Here is a 19,926-nt window from a genome sequence, read left to right as displayed (position 1 = left end):
TGAGTGCATGCACCCACAGATGCTGCATGCCTTCCTTTCACTCAGGCCCCAAAAGACACTGTACAAACATTGCCAATCATGATGCATATGATTAGGTTATATGTAAATTACTATTTGATCCTGATTTATTAGCACAATGCAAAAAGAGTGTAAGTATATTCTGTGTTGCATCTCTTTATAATGGATGGCCTATTCATTTTAATGACATTTGGTTTGAAGATGCCTGGCTTAGTTCATTTAACAAGCCACAGATTTTAATGAAAAAAATATTCAACTCTGTCTCCAATATGAATAATAATAATTAAAATTATTTCAACTACATTATTGTTAGAGTCCCCAGGTTAAATGAATTCACTTCTAACATAGTTACACACATCATAAATCCTCTGCCTTTTTTTTACCAACAAAAAAAGTGGCTGAACCTTGTTCCAGTAATGCTTCTTGTAAACTTCATCTTACAAGGAAACAGTCTCAACCGCTGTGTTCTTTTTGTGTATTTACCTACTCTTTCTTGTCAAAAAGTGTCTTATAAACAGATGTGCATCACAGAAGTGATAATTCTGATTCAAAACACAAGTATTTGCTAAATTCTTACTCAGCTTATGAACTAGATATACACTGTACCTTATACATTCCAAGTCATATCCAGACACATTCATGGTAAGTGGTAACTTACTCTCCAAATTATTTAAATGAAATCAGTAATAATATTCAGACAGTGAAGTGATACTCATTGTGTCAAAATGTATATTGTGATACACATGGCAGAGAATAGCAGAGAATCTCATCTTCATTGTTTAAAATTAAAAGTTGAGATAGAAAAATGCTTTTAGCACTCAGGAATGCTTTGAGGACAAAGATAAAGTTTGGAGATAGAAATAGAGATAAGAATCAGATTATAATACAGGAAGATCTGAATGGCCCTAAAGACTAAAAAGAAACCAGTGAAATTAAGGTTAGTAGTATTAAGTACAGTGCCACATGTGCAGAGACAGCTCTAAGTATTTGTAGAACAGAACAGAATTTGGAAATTAAATTTCAGGGAATTTCAGCATGACACACAAAAAAATATATCTACCAATATAACGAGACTGTGAAAAATGCATCTTAAACCTAGAATACATCTCTTCTTACAGAGAGAAAGTATGAATAGTATAGTCCTCCTGAGGGCCCGCTAGGCAGATCATATAGTTTAGGTTACCCTGGAAGATGAATTCAGATCGGCCTGAATTCAGGAAAAATTAAGCAGACTGTTCTTGAAAATGGAAAACACGTTTTATTAGATGAGACTGGCAAGCTTGACTTGCTTAACCAAGCAGGAAGAAGACCAAAAGGGAACTGGATTGCTATCCATGTCTCTCAAGTAGAGAAAGGGCAAGAGATATACAGACCTATTTATACTAAAAGCAGCTTTGGCATATGTATGAATAGGTATAAAAGGACCATGAATACATTGGGTGGGTATTAGCTTATTTCCAAACCATACAGCGAAGTGCTGAGCAGGTAGCTTGGAGGCTAAGGGAGACTACCTTAAGTATTTTCAACCTCCCAGTTCAAGAAATAGATTAGTCAACGTATAACAGGTGATTACCCTCTTGGAGCTGATGACTCAGGACTTCCTTTCCAACCCTGTAGAACATGGAGTAATATGGAGGAGGTAACACAAATTAGCAAAAATATCGAGATATGCTAGGAAGAGGTTGCTGGAGGTGACACCATATCCCAGTCTTCCTGATCTATTTTTATGATACATTGCTCTGAAATACTAAAGTATGCAATTCTATTGTAAAATAAAATTGTGAAGTTATTGTAAAATTGTAAAATGCTATTGTGGTAACATTTATTGGAACACTTCTCTTCCATAGAGCCATATCTACGCTTAACCACATTCTGTACTTACTGTTTACAATGGATACAGAATGAGTTAGCAGAAAGGCAACAGAGTTGTCAAGATTATCCAAGAGCTACAAATCACACTGCAGAGGGAAGTGAATACTCTAATATTTAAGGTGATTCTCAGATTGATTCAGTGCACTGAAACAAAGCTTTCATCCAATGGCAGAAATCAATCCTGTTTTGCCTCTTATTAGGATATCTGTTACTTCAGCTCCTTGTTATCCTGCATTTCCTTCTTTGGCCCACTGAAATACCAGTATGGTTTTCACAAGCACAGGCGGTAAATTTCTCCCTATGTGCTTCTATTTGAGGCATCTTCTCTGCTAGATCACCAGTACCAGAAATTGCACTGAGCTGTAGAAAAACAGCATTATAATGCTCATGCCATGTTCATTTCTCCACTGTTTGATGTGACATTTTGTTTGTCTTCATGCCTCTCTGCATGTGCCCAATGCCTCTCTGCATGGCACTTAGAATAAGGGAATTCTGAAATCTTAATATTGTCAGAAAGCTGGAACTCAAGCAGGGCTAATGGGACAATAAGTGACCAAGGTCCCATTGCAGCTACTGTTATGGATTTTCAAACTTGTTTTGTTGATTTTTTTAGGATGATTGTTTAGGGAGGACGACTTCCTGTCCGAGTCCTCTACAAGGCGTAGAATTGCTCTGAGAAAAGCTCAGTAGTCAGTACTTTGTTCCGCATCCTGCATTGCTAGGGCTCTGTTCACCATTTTGTTTCATGCTGCTAGTCTAAGTACACTCAATATCCAGTAACCATGCTACATATTTCAAGGAGTATGCAAATGATTCTCCACATATTTCTTCAAGCTACATCTGTCATGCACGTGGCGCAGCATTTCACATATATTAGAAGTCCAGTAAATACATTCCCTATTCAGCTTGGGGATATGTATGTCCCCCCGCGTGGGTAATGGCAGGCAGTAGAGTCCCATAAGGAAGTGCTGTTCAATCTTATATCTGTGCTGTCTTCTGTTAGAATGCTCCCAAAGGACATGCCGGTGAGGAAAACCAAGCTTGATCTTCCGTGTTCACTTCAGGCTTGTATAGAGCACCTTTAGCTCCTCTCTAGCTACCTTCACACTTCATGTTATATGGGGAGACTTTAGCAAAACCAACTTTCCTGTAGGCTTCTGTGGTATCTTTCAGCAAAGCCATTTCATAGCCCAGGTCATATCTGAGTTTGTCTTCAGTTCACTCGCCCTCCTCTGCAAGAGAAGCTACCTCCCACAGTGTCTCAGCATCCATACTGATCTTGCTTTGTGACACTCTGACACAAGCTAGGACTCACAAGTCTGGGAAACAGTAAATCCACTGCAGCATCATGATGTGTGCCACATCCCATTACAGTCAGGTGAGACCACAACATTCTTCAGAATGGGATGATCAGAAGTGTGCAATTAATTTCAGGAAGTTAAAAATCACCTTCATAGACCTTTGCTATATTTTGGGGGAGCAGGGGAACAAAAAGGCTTCGAGGACCCCATTTGAGTCCAGGAGAAGGAGGGCATGTCCTCTGACTGTCAGATGCACTGAACCCATGGCATGAGGGTACCAGATACTGGGTATCCAGAGACTGGAAGCAGCACTGACAGATGTGAAGGGATTTTTTGTATTGGGAGACTGGAAGGATCATTCGTACACGAGTATGTTAATCACCAGCTCATTCACAGTCCTGGTACCCTGATTGCACAGATGTTGATTTATTCCTAGGCTCTCTTTCTGGGAGGATTAACCAGTTTCTTCTGAGCCTTGGCATGATTTGAGAGTTCATTTGGGTGACTATTGACACAAAGCAGCATTGACAAGAATGCACCAGATTTGGCTTCTATCACACTGAGCCTGACAGAACCAGCTAATTCGTGCCAGATTCCCTATCCTTCTCATTAAAAATTTGTTATGTGAAAAGATATTTATTCGTGACCTCCTAAACTCTGACCAAAACCCACCATAAAGTAAAACAGGCCATTTCTTCTTCCACCTGCCAATGCCCAAGGCCTAGCTCAAACTAAACACATATTCCAGCTGTTTTACAACAATTTTTCACTCCTTCCTTGCTCCTTTTGATGAATGACCCTATATTCTCTCTGTTTACTTCCAAACATGTGGCTTAGGAATGCGCTCTTCTCTATAAAAAACTATCAATCAACCTACCTTAACCTGCACCCTTCTCCTAAGGACCAAGACACAGTGCTTGGGGGATGGTCTACCTAATCACCCTTCCCAGGGGACATTATGTCAGAAGAACCAACACACATTAAATGTAAAACCTTTTTTTTTTTGTTCTTCATTGAAAATAAATTTTAAGGCTGCAGATAAACAGGCCAATGAAAAGGGCAAGCCCTAAGAAAACAGGCCACATTTAAGAGCACCATGCCATTTGGAACAATAAATTAATATTGAAAGCATGTATATATACAACCATAAAGGATAGCCTTTGTCTGGGGCCAGCATACTTAAGCAAAAAACCTCCTATACATACATAAGGAGAGGCTCATATATTTATTGAGGACATTGTGCATTACTTAGAATCAATGGCTCTAAAACCCTTTTTTCCTAGGCCCATTGTTCACTTGAGCCAGCTTCAATTAGGCAAAACGCTGTCACAGAGCAGTGACATTTGAAATATCCGTATTTATGAGAGTCACCACAAATCCCTCAGTGTCCCTTCAGACTAAATACACAGATTAAATACCGTCTGCAAGCAGATTGTTTGAAGAAAGATGAGAAACAGGGACGTGCTACCCTCTGGGAAACACAGAGTTTCTTCTGCTGTCCCAAACCAGATAAATGGCTGCACTGGGGTAATGCCTCCCACATGCACAGGGGAGGAGTGACACAGATTACGGTGAGAAGAGCTGCAAGAGAGGAGCCGTGGGAGCCCTACGCCAACTAACAGGCAAGCGCTCTTCCGCGACTAGGATGGCAGTGTCCCAGCAGGGTGAGCAGTGGCCTCGTGCCCTGGAGGAAAGACATCTTTCTGCTCTCTGCTGGTGGCCCTTGCTGGGCTAGCAATGGGTCTCTAGCAAATAATAAGTGGCTTCCTTTATGCCTGTGGCAGGAGGAGGCATTCACCTATGTGCCTATAGTTTGAGCAGCTCCCTGGGGATACCTTTGGTTTGAAAGCCTAGGGGTCTACCTCTTCCTTCCATCTGCCTAATAATGAAGTTTTCCCCGGTCAAGACCGTGCTAAGCATGGCCAAGAGCTCTGTGCCCTCTTTTCTGCTGAAGCCCTTTTCAAAAAACCTTGTATCTAAGGCTCACCCCAGATGCCCTTCCCTTCAATGTTAGATTTTTAAGCACTTCTTCTCTGAGTGTCAGGAAGATTTGGGCACAGATTCATAAACATTCAGTCTACCTGTGGCAAATTAAAAAAAAAAAAAATCAGTTGTCTACTTGAGTCCACAGAAATAGATGTACAGTAGATGTAAATGTACAGTAGATACTTATCTTAAGACTTGCATTTCACACACCTGTACAGGGGCTACAGTGTAAATTACACCTCTGCCCATGGATTTTCTTGCTCTTTTTCCTTTAGAAAGCATCTGATTTATTTTATCTTTATTGTTGCTCCTGTATGCTTTCAACAGGTTTGGATAAAACTATTTATTTTAGTTTATTTCCCTAGGTAAAGGGTTTAAACTCAGTGTCTAAGACATCACACTTGATGTCAGACACCATTGTTGGAAGCCTATCATTTAGGATTTCACAAAGAGAGTGAGGAGTATAATGAGTATTCCTGCAGAGCCAAGGTAAAGTGGCTTTACATCTGAAAGTTAAGAGAAGCTTCAAGAGGCGGGGTGTCAGATAGACATCATTCTCCCCCTTGATAAACCATTTACTGTTTGAACATGATGATCTAAATTTAATATGAAGACCCTGCAATTCCTAAAAAAGAAAAACAGCCAAAATGAAATGATGTCTTTTCATATACAGCAGATACATTCATTAAAGTTATAGCAGTACACTTTAACAAATAAGAGGTCATGTGAGTTAATTAAGCTGTTTTCCTCTTCCATTTAATAAGAAACAAAGTTACCATGGAGACTGACTGGATAATGCATTCTATTTTGGTTAAAAAAAAAAAAAAAAAAAAAAAAAAAAAGACACCTTTTAGAAAGAACATATTTAGTGAGGAATTTTCAAAGGCAGTGAGTGCTCTGAAAAAAAATCTTTACTTATTCTTTCTTTTTTTTTTTTTTTTTTTTTTATTATTTGTCTGTGACTTAGTGGTTCTGACCCTGTTGTCTGGGAAGAGTTTTGTGCTCTCTCCAGAGAATGAATATATGGGAAAGGCAGTTTTAGCCAGGCCAGCCACAACAGCCCTACCTAGATTGACACTGCAACCTAAAGGACCAAGTTACTGGCGGACCACATGCAGGGGCATCCCTGAATTCTTTGAACCACCATGGAGCTACTTTATAATGCCACAAATGCTAAATTCCCTGGACATCTAAGCTGCCTTGGGTCCGGCATCTCAGCACCTAACCTGGCAGAAACGCCTTCGCAGGATATAGCGAGGTCTCTTTTTAGGGCCCTCCGTATTTCATTCTTGGCAGGGGTTTGAACTAGGAATAGAGATAAGAGGCATGACAAGGGGCAGTTTTCCTCCTTTTTTTTTTTTTTTTTTTTTTTTTTTTTTTGTTTAATAGACATTTAATTCAGGGGAAAGCGCCCCTTTGATAGGTTTTCTACTGACACAAATTCTTCAAAACTATTCTCATATTAACAGATGGTGTGAAGTGCATTCTCAGGCATCAGTTCCCTCCTCCTAAATCAGATTTCTCCATTGATTTAGTTTATGAGGCAAAGAGATTGCCATTTGTTCACCATTTATAACTATATTTATTTTTATCATTTATTATTTATTATTATTTAAAATTTATTATTATTTAAAATCATGGACTACCTGGAAACCATGAATATATTATTGTGAGTCTTTCAGTTAACAATTTACTATTTCAGATTTATATTTCTCCATAATATTTTGTTCAAGGGACTCAGATGATCTCTTCATTACCTGAAGGAAAAGTCCAAAAACATTTTTGATTTGTAATTAAGTTTACATTAACAACATACTTTTATATGAGCTTTCATATGAACACAACACAAATTTGCTTTTCCAGTCACCAAAAGGCAAAGGAAAACAAGTAATAGTAATCAAAAATTAAATTATTTTCAGAAGTAGTTGAATAGTTACTGAATATTTTTTCTCTTATTTACTTAGTTTCAGAATATCAATGTTAAATATAAATTGATGAATCCTACTCAAAAGCAGAACTATAAATGAATTATAGAATGCATACAATAAAAATATTTTGAAGGGCAAACAAATATTTTCATTATTTGTTCACAAGATTAAACATATTTTGAAATTAAATTACTTACATTTACCAATGGGTGGAAAACACTTCATAACACTAAAGATCTTTTTCCATGTACTTCATTCATTTTAAATTCCATATTTTCCTTTGCATCTAAAACAATTTTAGGAAAAAACTGCAAATACTTCAATTTGTGTATTTCCTTTAAATGATATACTTCTCTCTCAGCATTTCTATATACAGTGAAGACCTTAGCTTCAAGTGGGCTATTTTAAAATGTCTCACAAAGAATGCTATCTAGCAGGCATGGAGGCAAAAACATCTGGACGAACCTGATTGTGGTCTCCAAACAGAGTAGGTAGTAGCTGTGTGGAACCAGGCATAATCTATCATAAGAAAAGCTTACTCGGGGCACTTGGTAGAAGCAAGACCGTTTAGAAGGGGAGTCATTTTTCTTAAATTTATTCCCTGAATGACAAGAGGAAATATTAAATATTTAACGATAGGGCCGAAAAATTGCCAACTTTAACTCAATTTACAAGACTGAGTGATGTTGTATTATTTCTACGGTAACACAGGTGACTAAGAACTTGACATATGCCCATAGCTTGTTATAGACACACAGAATAGCAAGGAAAATATTGAAGATATTACTGTCTTTGATATATATGGTAATTGACCAGAAGAATATTACAGCACATTTCTCACAAGCCAGATAGATGCTTCCAAAATAACACTCAGATTACTATTAACAGTGGTAATGGGAAATTTGAAGAAAGTGTTCATAATATACAATCTTTGCAAAATATATACCTTTAATTATTTTTCAGATGGTATGTTTACTGTTTACATGAGGCTGTTTTTACTATTTTATTGGCTTGGGTTTGATATTTATAGGAAATGGATGTAAACTTGATTCTGCAGTAAAGTTGTAAATGAGTCGTAAATAAAGTCTAAAGTAAATAAAGCAGTTTAAAATATAAATCCATAGCACAACATAGAAAATAAAATTTAAAAAACCATCAAAAAAGTGTCAAAAAGTCTAAAATTACATATGCATACAGGAGATGGCTAGCAATGTTATTAAAGCAAAAAATCATGTTTTTCTTCCACCAGTGTACCCTACCAGAGCATGTAGGACAGGACTTTTTGATTAAGATGTCTGAAAGTCAGGTGTCAAGTCTGAGCTAATCCCTGGAGAATCCTTTATGATAAACAAAGAAAATATGCACAATCAATCAAAGAGGATTCCTATGACCTGTATTAGACTCTGCTCACCATGCTAGCTCAATTGAGTATTTCTCTCCACTGACAATAAAATGAACTTGAGGTAGTAAATCTTCTAATTTTTAAATGCTCAAGCTAAGGAAGAGGAACCCCACACCCTGTATCTTGTGAAAACACACTTGCTACATTATTCTCAAATGTAGGTACAAGAACCTTATACGTTCTTGTTCCACACATTAAGATGTGGAACAGACCGAGATGTCTGTTTGCACCTTGAATCAAGGACAAGGTTCTGGGACTGTTCATTTGTCTGTTACATACATCGCTTATCTTGTCACAAATGGTGGAGGAGCCTACACAGAAGGGTGTCCTGTTGGATCCTGTCCTTACCAACAGAGAGGGACTGCTTAGAGATGTGAAGATTGGGGGCAGCCTTGGCTGCAGTGACCAGGAGATGGTGGAGTTCAGGATCTGGCAGGAAAGAAGTAAGGCAACAAGCAGGATTGCAACCCTGGACTTCAGGAGAGCGGACTCTGGGCTCTTCAGAGACCTAATTGGTGGAATCCCATGGGTTAAGGCCCTAGAAGAAGGGGGGTCCAGAAGAGCTGGCTACTATTCGAACATCACTTCCTCCAAGCTCAAGAGCGCTGCATCTCGATGAGTAAGAAGCCCAGCAAAAAGGGCGGAAGACCTACATGGCAGAGCAAGGAGTTCTTGGCCAAATTCAGAGAGAAGAAGAAAATACAAAGAATGTGGAAGAGGGGGCAGGCTACTTGGGAGAATTATAGGAATGCAGTCAGAGGATGAAGAGATGCAGTAAGGAAGGCTAAGGCCCAGCTGGAATTGAATCTTGCAAGGGATGTCAAGGACAACAAGAAGGGCTTCTTCAAATACAGCAGCAGCAAGAGGAGGACTAGGGAAAACGTGGGCCTGCTACTGAATGGGGCAGGGGTCCTGGTGACCAGGGATTCAGAGAAGGCAGAATTACTGAATGCCTTCTTTGATTCAGTCTTCACTGCTAAGGGCAGCCCTCAGGAATCCCAGAGCCTGGACGTGAGAGAGAAAGTCTGGAAAAGGGAAGACTTTCCTTTGGTTGAGGAGCAAAGGATTAGAGACCTTCTGGACAGGCTAGACATCCACCAATCCATGGGCCCGAATGGGATGCATCCACGGGTACTGAGGGAGATGGCAGATGTTGTTGCCAAGCCACTCTCCATCATCTTTGAAAGGTCCTGGAGAACTGGAGAGGTGCCTGAGGACTGGAAGAAAGGCAATGTCACTCCAGTCTTCAAGAAGAGCAAGAAGGAGGACCCAGGAAACTATAGGCCTGTCAGCCTCACCTCCATCCCTGGAAAGATGATGGAACAGCTCATTCTGGATGTCATCTCCAGACATCTGGAGGAGAAGAAAGTGATCAGGAGTAGCCTGATTCACCAAGGAGAAATCCTGCTTAACCAATCTGATAACCTTCTATGATGGAGTGACTGGCAGGGTAGATGAGGACAGAGCAGTGGACATTGTGTACCTTGACTTCAGCAAGGCTTTTGACATTGGTGGTGTCAATTTCTTCTCACAGGGAAGAAATTCCCCCTCACCTTCAGGTGGAACTTCCTGTGCTTTAATTTCTGCCCATTGCCTCTTGTCCTGTCACATGGCACCACTGAAAAGAGTTTGTCCCCATCCCTTTGACACCCTCCCTTTAGGTACTTGTACACATTGATAAGATCCCCCCTCAGGCTTCTCTTCCCCAGGCTGAAGAGGCCCAGCTCTCGCAGCTGTTCCTCAGAGGGCAGATGCTCCAGCCCTCTGATCATCATTGTAGCCCTATGCTGGACTCTCTCCAGTAGCTCCATGTCTCTCTGGTAGTGGGGAGGCCAGAACTGGACACAGTCTTTCAGATGTGGCCTCACCAGGGCTGAGCAGAGCAGCAGGATCACCTCCCTTGACCTGCTGGCAACACTCTTCCTAATGCACCCCAGGAGACCATTGGCCTTCTTGGCCACAAGGGCACATTGCTGGCTCACGGTCAACCTGTCATCCACCAGCACTCCCAGGTCCTTCTCTGCAGAGCTGCTCTCCAGCAAGTCAGCCCCCAGCTTGTACTGGTGCCTAGGGTTATTTTTCCCTAGGTGCAGGACCCTGCACTTGCCCTTGTTGAACCTCAGGAGGTTCCTCTCTGCCCAACTCTCCAGCCTGTCCAGGTCTCTCTGAATGGCAGCACAGCCCTCAGGTGTGTCAGCCACTCCTCCCAGCTTGGGATCATCAGCAAACTTGCTGAGGAGGCACTCTGTCCCCTCATCCAGGTCACTGAGGAATAAGTTGAATAGGATGGGACCCAGTACTGAGCCCGGGGGGGGGGGAATGTCACTAACCACAGGCCTCCAACTAGAGTCCACACCACTGATGATGACCCTCTGAGCTCTGCCTTTCAGTCAGTTCTCAATTCACCTCACTGTCCACTTGTCTAACCCAGACTTCCTGACTTTGCCTGGGAGGCTGTCATGGGAAACAGTGTCAAAAGCCTTGCTGCAGTCAAGGTACACAACGTGCACTGCTCTCCCCTCATCTACCCTGCCAGTCATTCCATCATAGAAGGTTATCAGATTGGTTAAGCAGGATTTGCATTGGTTAAGTATGCTTTTGCTATGATGTCACTGGGACACCTCCTCCAAAGACTACTAAGAAAAGGAGAAGTTAATGGTTAGATCTCTCATGGTGGTACAACTCTTATTCCTACATGTAATATTTTTATTTTCTTCTTTGCAGTAAACAAGCTTATTACTTTGTTGATGAACAAGTAGGGATGTGCCAAGGCATGCATTGTTAATTGTTAATGATGTGATTCTTCAAGCAGGAATAGCAGCTTGAGAACATAGGGTTTGTTTTCATTGATTTACAGAATTTACAACTGTGTTCATCATTTTAGTCTAATTTAAAATATGAAGTAAGAGATGTATTTTGCAATGAATTTCAGCATTTGCTAAATGATCTCAGCAAGTCCATTATGGGTAACAATGATGTGCTTTGCTCGCAAAAACAATTTTGAGAACTTGGTTGGAGTTAGCTGGGATTCTTTGATTAAAGCAATAGGAATTTCACAGATGGACAATATGCCTTTCCATCCTATAGAAAATCAGTTTGTTTCATTTTAAGGATTTATAGTACAGAAGGGGGACAATACCTGTTTTCATGAATTTATCTCTTAGGCTTAGACTGCAGTTTATAGAAGCAATCAAACAAAAGAACAACCTAAAAATAACAAAAGATTTTTAACAGAAATAATAGAAATCAAACAGAAAATACGATCGTACAGAACTAAAATCCAGCTCAAAAATCCCTGCCCTTTGGATACTAGGACTGGATTTTGTCATAGCACCTGAAAGCATTCTCGGAAAGCCTGGCCAGAATCTCCCACTGTACCACTGAAGGAGAGGTGTGCTGGAGCTTAACCTCACCAACGCTCATATTGTACCTCTTCCATACTGTTTTCAAATCTCAGTATCACGTGTCCAGACTGTTTTCCTGAATAGCTTAAAATCAGTACATGTTCCAATTGCCTAAAAATTCCTCCTGCCCTTCAAGGAAGGACCCCAGTAACTCTTTTCACCTGACATCCTCCCTACAAAGGCAAATCAGGTAGCTGGAGGAAACACAGAAGAGTCAGCCTGCACAAACCCTAACTGTGTGAGGTGGCAATGGAAAGTGCGGTCAGGGTTTCATCCTAAAAATAGCAGCTGCTTATCCTCCTACTAGTAAGCGGTATCTGTTAATTTGGCCTTGAGCCTGCTTTGTGGACCAACCAACACTGCAGTGATGACATGGCCATGGCGTCTTGTAAAATTCCAGCAGGGTTTTTCTATTCTGCTTGCACAAACGTGCAGAACAGAGCCATAAGCTAAAGGAATATGTATATAACTGGACATGTATATAACCAAAATGTATCTGAAACAACTTCCCCAGTGAGCCTGTTAATGATGAAAGTCATTTGCAGTATTGCTTTGCATTTAGGTGCCTTTCCATTTAATATAGCATGTAATCACTTGACTTTTTCTGTGTCTTTGTTTTTGAAGTCAGAAGGGATTTAGTTTTTCCATCTTATTTTGAGTTTATTTTGCTTTAAAATAAATTCTCTGAGCACTTATTGAAATAACCGTAGACATTAAACATCAAAAGCTGTTTTCTTAAAAAAAAAAAAAAAAAAAAAGTATGTCCTTACTGGAAGTACTTTATGAAAAAGAAATAAATACACATAGGATAAAATGTTTCAAAAATCATTTATATCAAATGTAAATACAAGTCAGAAGTCAACTATTATATCCTAAGTGGAAACAAACACAGCCTTGTTGCTATGAAAAGGCCTGCATTCCACATTTCCCACCCAAACCCAACATTGAGCGGTGGGTTTTTCAGATTAAATTATAGCCTACTTTGTGGTTTGGTTTTGAACTCGTAGTCAAACTCATTATATTCTTTGAGCACTGATAGAAGTATTTAAACATATGCCACTTCCTCATGAAAGGAGGATAAATATTAAAGCCACCATTAGAAATTTGGCAAATACAGTGCATTTCATTTAGTGTTCAAAATGACAGCATAAAAAGTCACTACAGTATGTTGAAGCAAAAGGATAAAATATTCAACATCCTCTTTAATTTAGAAAAAAATAAATGAAATATTGGTAGTGTGGGAGGAAAACCCGATGAATGAGGAGAGAAGAAGCTGTCGTCTCCATCAGAATGCCTCCTGGTCTGGATCACTAAGGGAGGAGGACCTACACTACAGTTAAGATGCAAGCAAACAACCAAACTGACCTGTGATGTTCACCTCGTCGTTCTCCTTCCATTCCGTCAAAGATGCTTGTCATTAGCATGAGTTCGGTTTGTGTAAGAGTCCAACCTGCTAATATTGCTTGACAGCTCTTTTCTATGCGTGAACCACGGGAATTTGAAAGCTGTTGAAATAATTTCTCTATAAATTGGAAGATATTCAATTAACTAATAGCAAATTCAGAGAATAATACACATTTGGTAATGTTAGATGTAAGTAACAGCTTTTGGCTTGATTTTCCCAAATAAAAGTTTTAATTGTGTTATATTTCCACAAACATTTCCGTTTTTCAAATGTTGATGTATTTGTTTTTTGCACCTGTGTGTATTCTGCATATACATCAGGGAAGCTGTTGTTTTTCACGACTGGACCCAACACTTTTCTGTTCTTTGGTGATTTTCCAGGCCTAACTAGAATCATTTTGCCTCACAACACAAGAACTGAGGCCATTGCACCAAGGGAATCAGCGGACAAGATGCATCCTAACACAGTAAATCCATTTGTTAAGCACTATTATTTGCAGGCCACAGGAAAAATTTCTGCAAGGGTTTGTGGAATAGGACTGGTATGCTGGCAGTAGTTTAGCAGTTGCATTGCTATATCAGGCAGAGAGATCCATATTTGAACATAGCTCAGGAAAAGCACATTTGTTCTACAGTAAATGGAAGTTCATCATACAGAGATACAAACATAGCTGTGCCTGTCTATGTTAAAAGTAATTGGAACAACTCATAAATTTTTTTCTTGAATGAAGCCACATAATGACTTCTATCATTTTATTGTCTGAAGCAAGGAAGTAACTAGATTATTTCATCATATTTAACAAGATGATGACAAATTGCCAGTAATTTATAAAGCTATAGACCAGACAAAAAATTGGTACCAATTTTTCCAGTATAGGTCTCACATGTTTTATTTTTGTGTTTTTGCACAGCAGCTATTACAACGTTCTGATTCTTTAGTTACTTTTAATTCATGGGTAGGATTTAACAGATTGACATAATGCCCAAAGATTGCCCAGCCGAGCCTGGGCTAGGCTGTATCTGAAATACATGAACCATCTACTTTGTTCCAAAGTTACATAGAAAATACCTCAGATAAACAAGGTGGAAAGCAATTTCTGTAAAGGTTAAGATAATGCAGTAGAGAAGTACTCCTTTCTTACCTTGACAAGACACCCAAAAGAAGAAGACCGCAGCTTTGCACAGTCAATTGCTATACCAAGTCCATCACTGCATGAGTGGCTAGTCATAGTAAATAATCACATGTATCAGAGAGGACAAGAAAATGGTGATGATGTTTCCTTTCCTTATTTGGGGCTAGGTGTTATTTTTCTCTCTTTGTGTGTGCGTAGGTGTTTTATGTACAAGTGCACAGAAAACAGTATCTGAAGAACCCTAAAAGCCCAAACTGCTAAATCTATTATTAGGAAGTGTCTAGAAAAAAGAAAAAGTTATTGCATTCAGAAGCATGTACTGAATTTTATACTGTTATGTGGGAAGGAAATAGAGCAGAAGAAGTAAAATGACTACTTTAGCAGCTCTGAGCTCTAACTAGAAGCAATGAGTGGTAAAAGTCACGTTAGTCTCTGTTCTTCTGTAAAACTGGTAAAGACAATTTTACTGTTTATCTTGGTTAGTCTTCCTTCATCAAGGGTCTAAATGTCCTTCACCATTTGATCAATGCACATTTTCCATCTGGAACAAGTTAGACTCAAATGAAAGGAAACAACTGCTCAATCAGCTACTAAGGTAGAATTAAAAAAAAAAAAAAAATAAAGACTTTTTTTGTGCCAACCTCATGATTAAATTTAAGTAGCAATTGTATTACTTTGGTGACTTGATAATTTGATCCCATTGATTTATTGATTCAATTTCAATTACCTTGATTTAATTATTGCATTAGTCCATTATTAATTAACCTCACACAATAATAATGTCTTTAGCAGTGATGTATATGTTTAATTCTAAATTAGCTTATTCTTTTAACAAATTTCATAAAAATAATCTATTTTTGGTATATTCTTTTAACCTGTAACATGTGCAGTTCCTCTAAAACAAAGGTATATGTCTGAGATATTTGAGAACTAGCTGGTTTTCTTTCTAATTTCAGACTTTTGACTCTCACAGTTATGTACAATAATGTTGTTTTGATCCATGAGTTGCTGTTTACTGGCACTTTCAGTAAGAAGTTGTCTTAGGAATGTTATCACTATCACCAGCAGAAACAGAATATGCAACTGAAGACCACGATTTAAGAGAAAGCAAACTATAATTATCTTATAATTCAAGTGCCTGTTGTCTCAAAATGAAACCATCAACGTTTCCCTTAGTCAGGCCAATATCTTTTCATCATCCCTTTCCTCCCTGAGTAAAAATTGAATGTTCAGTGTGAAAAATACCAAGAATCATGAAAAAAGAAACTTGACTTTGGAAGTGGTTTATTAAATTAGTAAGAGAGGATGACACACATAGCAAATCCTCACTGGATCTACATACATGACAGAGTGTCCTAGGCAGGCCTGTTACAGCAGTGCATCCCTTAAGCATGCCAGTGGACAGCGCTGGAATGACGCAGCGGCAGCAGATGTTCAGCATTATGTCCTGCTTCCTGCAGGCTGAAGCCAGTGGTTTGTCCACACAGTCAATACTGTGCTGTAGGATTAGTGTTTCTACCTGCCTCTGTTTCTGTCTACCATGTGGCTCTAATACACACACGTGTGAGCTCCCACAGTCACTCAGTTAGACCTGCTTCCAAGCATCGCAGTGCTACTTTCTGCTCTGGACTCCCAGGAGGAACGATGACACCAGCGCTGAAGACAGATCTCAGCTCTTCCTGAAACAAACACCTTCACAGCTCTGAAGCACAGCATTGCGATGTTACAAGGTTTATTCATCACCACGTAGAAAGAGGGCTAACAGATCTTGAAATGGGTCCTAGCCTACCTGGCGGTCAGTTTGCATCTTGCTCTCTAAGGTTTTTTTCAGATATTAGGTCAATCATTCCAGTATAGTGCTGCATAAGCAACATCACATCCAGCAGAATTTCATGAAGCATCCTCCATCAGAAAATTACGTAAATATAGTCCACCCCAGACTGAGAGCAAAATGTAGTCCCACTGCACTGTTTGTGCCACAACAGTGCGGTGGGACTACATTTCACTTACCATGCAGCCACACTCTCATGTGGCATTTGAGAGCTGTCCTCTTCTTTATCCCCTTCCACTGAGTTGGGGTATACCAGACCAACAGATATTTTGTGGTGCTCCAGTTGCTTTCAGCAACTTTGTGAAACATTTTCCTTGCAACCAGAGCTATTTTTGACACAATGCTGAAGAATTCATGCTAAAAAAAGATCAGAAACTATTTATTCATAAGAAATTGGTGGGCTATGGAGGCAAAGGGGAATTAGTACTCATTAACCTTTCTAGCCTTTTGTATACCCTAAAGGACTTATGGGACTTAGCTGATTAAAAAAAAATATGAGAATTTGACATTTTCTTCAACAATCCCATTAAATGCCCACAAGGTCTCCAGGTAACACTGTGTTGTTATCTACAACAGGCTGAAATTTGGATTAATGCCAGAAATGTGTGCCTGGAAAATAGTTGTGTTAAAGTAGCTAAGTAAACTATTAGTACAGATGCAATCTGCAACAGTAGAAAAACCAAGTATGTGTAAATCCTTGTCATTGCTCAAAGACACAATATATAATTAGGAAAATCTCTGCCATAAGAGTCTTATATGCCAAATATAGCCGTAGCTTTATTGAATCCTTCTATCCTGCTTTGCAGTACTCTTTCTTCTGAGATATGGATTCAGCAAATAGCATTTAAAAGAAAATCAAATGGACCTAAGTAATGGACAGCTATGAAAAAAATCCTACATATTTTAAACACACACTAAAAAAATCCGGGTTTTGAAATGTTATTTTCTGATATTTTAATTATCTGACCAATCTGAGGATTTAGTAACATAATTTTGAGTCTTTTGCTCAGGCATGAAGTACAGGAATGGATAAAAATTCACCCCTCCCCTCACAGCAAAAAGTGACAAACAAAATATAATTCCTCTGTTTTAAAGATTAGATGAGTTAGATTACTTTAAAGACAGCAGTCAGTTTGTGGTAGGCAAAATTTGTGCTAGGCATAAAATGGTATGACAGATATCTTTCATATGTAAACTATAGGGAAATCCAAGTTTAGATGCTAGGACTGGAATTTTCTTGAATTCAAGCTATAGGATGTAGAACCCTTGTCAGAGAAATTTAGTCTAGGTCTTAATCTGATGTGATTTGCTTAAGATTCAACATTCAGCTTTTTAGCAAAGTCTCTTCTTCCTCTGCAATGACATCTGCCCTTGGTGAGTATTTGAGAGACATGAGTAGAAAAAATAAATGGAAAAGGAATAAAGAAAATGGGTATTTTGAGAGTAGGCATGAGGAATGCTGAAATAATACAGAGACAATGCCATACAGAATTATAAATGTTAAATGTACTTGTGCAGAGCATAGCTATCAAGATGAAAAGTATGTGAGCAATATCAGGTATGTGAGCTTTGTGTCCTCAGGTTCAGCCGTTACAGCTGTGATGTACTATGCCGGGGAATGCATCCATCACATCAAAAATAGACATGGCTACTGGTGTGCGCTGCAGAAACCTGTCTCCTAAAAAACATTGGCTGACAAGAGCATACTTGGATATCTGTACTAAGGGACATACAATCAAGGTCAAACATCTAATCTTGATCTCAGCCCAATTCAAAGTCTTTTTATTCCCACTAAAATCCTGATGGGAAAACGAGGTACTATGGCTGAGAGTGCATCTCCTGCTTGCACCTAACCTATGACAGAGCCCACCAGTGTGACGATCATGCAAGATGAGCTGGCCACCTTCTTGTCAAGATGCAAGACACATTTTTTGTCATATTTCATATCACATGCATATTCTTTCATACCTCAGAGACCTTCTGGAAACAGGAGGAAAAACTGTGGGAATGTCAACTAAGTCATACAAGAGAATTAAATACAATTTTAGGGAAAGAATCCCTAAGATTCTTGATCTTGCAGATCTTTGTGCAGATTACCTATTTAGTAATGTGAAGGCATACTCATTTTACAGCAACTAGTCTGGTAGATAGCTTAAAGGCATTGGTAATAAAAATATATCTAACTCTAAGTCTAGTATAGTTATTTGTTTTTATTTTGCTGAAAACAGTATCTTATATAAGCCAGAACACAATACTTGTATAGCCATTTCTGTGGAATTATCAACATTCTGTAATATAAAATAAGACATTTAAAAAATAAAAGATATCAATCCAAAAATTCATATTCACTTAAAAGTACAGTTTGGTGTTAAAATTTTATGGATTCGTAACTACCAGCATAATGCAGCTGATGTTATTTATAGTGGGTCTCTTTCTTAGAACCTGGAAAGTCTTAAATATGTTTCACATGAAACTTTTTGAATACTATCTTTTATACATCAGGTTTCCAACTGATTGACAGAGATATCTACATATAGAATACTCATAAATTGTCACTCAGAGTCAGAAGAGCTGTTAGTGCCAAGAAAGTTATTGACATTGGCACTTCTCCTTTCTTCAGTAAAGCAATTTAGAGCTGCAGCCAACAATGACCAGAAGAACAAGTTTTATATACACACACACATATGTGCAAGCGTATACACTGACATCGGTGATGCATTTTTTCATTGGAGGACCTCCAACTTGCATTCAGTGCCATAAAAAATTCCTTCATATTTCCTCTAGCCATTTTGAAGCTGCTACAACTAACCCTTACTTCTTCAGCTTTTTCACTGCTAAGAACTAGATCAAAGGTGGCAAAGAATATCCACCTGATATTTTTATTTAGATCCTGTTTGTCTATAGGCTTCTTTGGCCAGCAAATGGTGCAGTCAAAATTGTACAGGAAGACAAGAGTAAACTTTTTATTAATCCATTCTGACAAACAAACATATGAAGAGAAAATAGAACGTAGATAAATTTAGATGTAGGTAAATTTAAATGAATTGCTTAACCTAGTTTGATTACAAATCTGGACATAAATGTTCAGAGAAGAAAGTAATCTGAAAATAAATGTCCACAAATGTTGCTCTTTAAGGGGTAAGTCTGTCCAACCCCTGTAATGTATGACATTAGTACAGGTGGGCCATGTTGGAACACACTCCTGAGGTCTCATTCAGCCCTATTTTCATGACTTTATGACCTTTACTCTTCCCCATCAGATATGAGGAAAGGAGTAATTTTAATACCAAAGAAAGCTTTAGAATTCCCTGTAAGGAATTAAAACTACTTCTTTTCATTCAGAGACCCCAAATTTTGCCTACATGTTTATATACAGTTTCCCTGTATTGTTAGCACTTTTAGAAGCAGAATTTTATGTATTACCTGCTGTGACTGCATAGGCTCCCCACTAGGACTAGAAAGTGATAAAAAGGCCACCCGTTGGGAAGAGGCACCACATCTGTGAAGCCTAGTTAGTTTAAGGAGCAATTATGAAAGCTAACTGGCAAGAGAAAAAGAATTCAGAGACTGACTCCTGCCACAAGGAGTATGGCACCTTGCTTTCTGTTCCTGGAGAAAGAGGAAGCTAGGAGCCCTGTTTGCCTTAA

Source organism: Rhea pennata, chromosome 1 (genome assembly GCF_028389875.1).
Source record: "Rhea pennata isolate bPtePen1 chromosome 1, bPtePen1.pri, whole genome shotgun sequence".
In the NCBI taxonomy this organism is placed as follows: Eukaryota; Metazoa; Chordata; class Aves; order Rheiformes; family Rheidae; genus Rhea; species Rhea pennata.
This window is presented reverse-complemented; position numbering follows the sequence as displayed.